Below are 6,000 nucleotides of genomic sequence, written 5' to 3'. Positions count from 1 at the left end.
AGATTTTAAGATAAGAAAGTATTCCTAGAGATAAAGAAGGAAAACTGCATAGTAATAGAATGTTCAATTTCATCTGTGAAAGGTAACTAATTCTAAACTTTTAGGTACATTACAAAATAATCTCAGCACTAAATGAAAGGGAAACATGGACAGAACTAAGAGGAGATAAGGAAAAATCCATAGCCATAATGGATATGGTGAAAGAAATAGGATTGTTTCTGAATTACTGGAAGCTTCTCAAGGGCCAGATGTTCCCTGTTGCCCCAGTGTTGGGGGCCATGTATTACAAATTGAGTCAAGGGGATGTCCAAGCTTGTCCTTTTGGGCCCAATTGGAAGGGGAAACTCCCTGGTCTTTTCTGGTCACAGCTGGAAACCCTAGGGCTAATAACTGCTGTGGTGCCCACAGGGCAGGATAAGACCTACTAAAGAGGATAAGGCACCTGAGAAACTCTCGTCCTTGTCCTTGCAAGAATGTTTTGATCTTCCTTGCCCACCTTGGTCTAGTTGCCATTACTGTTCCTGGAAACACCCACCTTCACCGACTGTTCTTGACTCAGACATAATGAATAAACACCAAGGGTCTGAGTGCCTCATGCCCTTTTGTTTTATTTATTTATTTATTTATTTATTTATTTATTTATTTATTTATTGAGACAGGGTCTTGCTATGCAGTTCAGGCTGGCCTTGAGTTCATGTTGTAGCCCAGGCTGCTCTCGAACTCACAAGGATCCTCCTGCCTCAGCCTCCTGAGTGCTGGGATTACAGGTGTGAGCCACCACATCCAGCAATTTGTGCCCTTTTGTTCCTAGAGAGCAACTGGTCAGCCCAGATCCCTGCTATGCTTGCTCATTCTTTCCTTTCCCACTGTGCACTGTAACCAGGTAGGAGATTGAAACCCACTGCAGGGGTCTCCAGTAACCCAGGGAACGTGTATTTCATGCATGGCCTTATTTTCCTAAGAACCTAGGGCCTAGTAATGTGTGTTTCCATTGTACAATTTTCCTGAACATTTGTCACTTGAGTTCAGTTTTTACCCCACTTCCAACTTGTAAGGAGACTCTTACTGGCCCTGTAAAAGGCAGGAGGGATTCTTCTGCAGAGCATGATCTGTGATTCTTGCAGCACAAACATGCTTCTTCCTGGGCAGCAGAGAACCTGGGAGTGTGCACACCTCCTGCCCTCACTGTGCTGTGCCCCAGCCCCTCTTCACTTGCAGGTGGGAGATTTCCACACACCTCTCTCAGTAACTGACAGATCCAGCGAACGAGGAAGGGTTTAGATTTGCTGTAATGGACATTTATAGAACAATGCGTATTCTAGTGGCAGGATATACACCTTTCCTAAATGCTCCTGGAACAAAAGTGAAAATTTACTATTTATTGGGCCATAAAGTAAGTCTTACCCAATTTCAGATGGTTGCAGTAATCCAAATAATCATCTCTAACCATCATGCAGTTAACTTGACAAATAAACAGCAAACTAGAAAAAAAATACCTCATTAAGAAATTAAGTTTGGAAATTAAAAAATATACTTCTAAGTAATTCAAAGAAGAAATCATAAAAGAACATAGAAAATATTTTCAGTGGAATGATAATGACAAATGTAGCATTATGAACATTATAGACAAAAGACTGAAAATTACTGAATTAAGCATTCATTTTAAGAAGCTAGAAAAGGAGTATCTAAATTAGTTAATTCAACAAATATGCATTGTGGGGCTGGGGATTTAGCTCAGCGGCACAGCGCCTGTCTGGCAAGCAAGAGGTTGTGAGTTTGATTCCCGGTACCGGGGAAAAACAAACAAACAAAAAAAAAACAACTACGCATTGAGCACTTGATCTGTGCAATGTACTGTTCTGGGTTGTGTTTGTACCATGAACAAAGCAAAGTAAGGGACAGGTGGTAGGGGCCAGGAAGGACTGTAGCTTTCGCTGAGTGATATGGGAGCTATTTCTGGGCTTGCATTGCAGTAGGACCCTCTGGCTGCTGTTTAGGACAGACAGGAGATGAGAAGCAGGAGCAGGAGGCCACAGCAGAGACTCCCACAATAACCTAGCCAAGAGGGGCTGGGGATTTAGCTCAGCAGCACAGCACCTGCCTGGCAAGCGCGAGGTCGTGAGTTCGGTTCCTGGTACTGGAAAATAACTAAAAAACAAAAACAAAAACAAAAAAACAAACCTAGCCAAGAGACCACAGTGGAGCTGGTGAGACACAGTCAGATTCTGTCTCTACTTTTGTAGTAAACTCAGCGGGAATTTTTGATGGATTGAATGTATGGTGGGAGAGGTATGAATCGAGGAGTGTGAGGTTTTGGCCCAAACCACCAGTGGAATAAAGCTGCTGTTTCCTGAAGTGGGGATGGCAGCAGGTCAGTTTGAAAGGCCTGAGGTCTCCTTGAGTGAGCATCAGTCGGCGGGTGACCTGTAAGCGTAGGGTTCAGCAAGGAGGGCCAGGATGCAGACATGTTGAGGGAATGTCAGGAGCGTGAGTGGAATCCTCAAGGAGTGTAGATGGACGGGACTTCAAGGCCTGAGCTCAGTGGCTCTTCCAATGGGAAGGGGTTGGGAAGAGGCATAGGAACCATCTGAGAAGTGGTTAGGGAGGCCACATGATGTATCATTCTGAAAATCAATGGAGTATTCAGGGAGATGAGAGGGATTCCAGGAGCGGGGATCAGGTGGCTGAGAATATGGAGAGATGCGTGTGACAACCAAATACATTCCAAACTGACTTGATACAGCACTTCACACATGAGATTGGCGAGAAAGTCAGATAGTTCCTGTTGGATAAGGACATGGGAACACGCATTGCTGCTGGTAATGCCCTCTCTGTGGTTGAGAGAGAACCCGGCAGCACAGTGAGAAGGGAGCCCACCACCCCAACATGTAACATACGTCACATGTGCCAAGCCCACAAGGGGTCACGGGGGAGGGTGCTCACTGCAGCCTGCTGGAAATGGCAAGGGGGCCCTTCAGGGGGGCTGGAGAGCAACGTGCTGCGGAAACACGAGGAAAATTTGGCTGCTGTGGCCAGAAACAATGAATGAGATGTAAGCGAGGTAACGTGAATTCATCTGAAAAAAGACGGCGCGAGCTCGCATGCTCAAACCCATTTAAATGGGATAGACAAAGTAGTGTGACATGGAGCAGTTTTAAGGACATGTATTCATTAGATTTGGTGCCTCTAGGAGGGGGGAATGAGAACAGGGCTTGGGGGCCAAAAAGAGAAAAATAACATAAAACAAGAAATGGCTTTATATGGGCATGAAGATCAGCCAACTTTGTACTATGAAGTTTTTTTTTAACAAAAGGGACTTTTATTAAATGAAAGTGGGTTAAATATGAAATAGATACAGAAAACCTTACAGCAGGTCTCTTAAAGAAGTATTAGGCCACCCACCCCCCCCTTTATCACAACCCCTGAGTTGGGAGGACATGGTCTCCAGCAGCCCAGGCTGTGGGAGGACCCCATGGTGGAGGCTCCGGGTTGCGTGTGGGTCTTCGGAGGGACGTGGAGGTCAGCTGGTGCCCTTGGGCCTGTTTGCACTGCCTTGCTGCCTGTACACATGCACACTGCTGTTTCATTTAAAAATCCTTCAAGATTCTGAGAGCTTCAGCTGTGAAAAAGCACAAGATGCCAGTTCTTCCTGTGTCATTGTCTAAGTTTTATTGAGTCTCCCAGAACTGTACACCTGAGACTCCCTCCTCTCCGCCCTCACCCGCCTCCCCCAACAAAGTTTTACACTTGCATAGCCCGTCAGGTTTAAGGATATACAGGGTACTTCTTTAGGGCTTAAGGCAACTAAAGAGTCTGAATACCACATAGATGGTGGGTATGGCAATGAATAGCTGTCTCCAGTATGAACTCTACTTTTAGTCTTTAATAAACTACTCCATAGCCTCTTTTGTAGCTACGTACATCTGCATGATTTCTTTCTGGCCAATTTAAACAGAACTCCTAGGAAGCCTAGTTAAAAGGGAAGGGAATGCACTAGTTTATCCTCTTCTACTGTTCGCTTGGAATGTGGGCATGCTGGTGCTCCGGTAACTAGATGGAGACATGAGGCAATTTTGAGGGTAGAAACCACTTGCCGAGAAAGACTAGAGCTGGTATCCTGATGATCCACCAAGCTGCTGTACCAGACCTCATGTCTCACATCTGCTCTTTTGTGTGAAAAAGAGACAAACATCTACGTCTTAAACTGCCGCGTCCTGGGCAGCTCTTGAAACTTTGGAGGGAGGACGGTGGGGGTGAAGAAGACAGGAATCAACATATAAAAGCTGAAGTCAGGTGAAGCCCTCCCTCTCTCCTGATGGGAGAAAGAGGGCTGCCCAGCACCTACAGTGCATTTATTATACAGTCAGCATATGAATACACTCATGGAGAGTTTAAGGGGAGGGTAGGATCTGAGACAGGATGTTAGCAGAACAGCACATCTTGGTGCCTTCATGGGAAACAAGGGAAGACTGTCTGTATTATCTCAAGCAAAGGTCAAGTCACTGTGCATCAGCTCCCTGAGCTGGGCACACTTCTCCTGGGGCCCTGCCAAACTCATGAGAAGCAGTGGCCTTGTCCTAGTTACCTGAGGTACAGACAGCTTCCTTCCAACATTAAACCATTATTATTTTGGAGTTTTCTGTTATATAGAACCAAATACTTTCCTGAGAAGGTGGGTTCTGAATAGATGTAGAGTTAGAATTTCATTTTTTCTTAAAATCTATTTTTTTTTTAGAAGAAAGGTTTCCTACAGATCCTTTATTAAATACCTTTTATTCACCAGTTTGGTGTCTTCAAAGCCCAGTAGTTAAAGCTCTACTGAATTTGTCTTCATTTTTAGAGCTTTTCAATTATTGAGGAATCATGGGAAAGTATGGAATAATTTGGGTGAGACTGAGCTGCCCCAGGTTTGGCAGCAGGCCTGAGGGTTTCGGCACAGAGCTACGACCTCCTGACACACACTTACTTGGGTGTTTACAGAGTCGATCAGCACAAACCCTGGGACTGGTGACTCTACTGATGGAAGGCTGCCCATCAGTTGGTAACACAGAGAGAGCTCTAGGTAAACAGTTATGCTAGTTCTAGTACTAAACACAGTGACTGATAGACTTGGTGTGAAGTCATCTAGCAGACTGCAGAAGTCCTAAGCGGGAAGCAAACTTTAGTAATAGATGGTTTCTCTTCCTCCTCATTTTGCTTCTTTTGATTCTGTAGTTTGTCAAGGTCTTTTCCTGGCATGGGGAAATAGGCTAGGCGACCTTAGAGAAATGTAAGTAACTGCCTTAGGGAAGGAGGCATGTTTGTGACACCAGGCAGCATCTGGAATTAAATGGGTGAAAGCGCTCGCTGGACCACTCCCCTTAAGTGTCAGACTTATCCACGCCCTTTGCAAGCACATTTCATTCTTCCCAGACTTATGATCTGGGATCTTATTTGATTTAGCGATATGTACTCTCTTAGATATCATTTTATATAAGAAATGATATGCATATGTTTCATTGTTACAACAGAATACATGCTCACCGTAGGAAACTAAAATTTAGACAAGCAAAAAAAAAAAAAAGTAAAGCAAAACACTGACAAGCATTTCCCTACAGACAACCACTCTTAATCCATTAGTGTGGATCTTTTCATATCTCTTCTATACTATGTGGTGTGTGTGCACATAGACTTTTAACAATAAAGGCAGTAGAAGACATTTTAATACATATAAAAGCTTTAATTGATGAAATAAAATGCAAAAAATCAGTAGACTTGATTGGTAAAGCCAAAGGCTGGTTCTTGAAAAAAACCAGTATAATGATCTTTGTTGGCATATCTAGGGACAAAAAGAAACACACACAAATGTACTGTATTTGGCAAAATAATGATATAACTAGGCAGATGGAGATTAAAAATCTAAGCAAATGTGGTATCTTAAATGTTAAGACTGCTGACAGAAGACTTCTGGAGAAATGGTTAATGATTGGTGGACACATGGGAAAGCGTCTACTACAATAA

Source organism: Chinchilla lanigera, unplaced genomic scaffold, assembly GCF_000276665.1.
Source record: "Chinchilla lanigera isolate Chin_1 unplaced genomic scaffold, ChiLan1.0 scaffold00020, whole genome shotgun sequence".
Taxonomy (NCBI): Eukaryota; Metazoa; Chordata; class Mammalia; order Rodentia; family Chinchillidae; genus Chinchilla; species Chinchilla lanigera.
Note: the sequence above shows the minus strand (reverse complement) of the source record.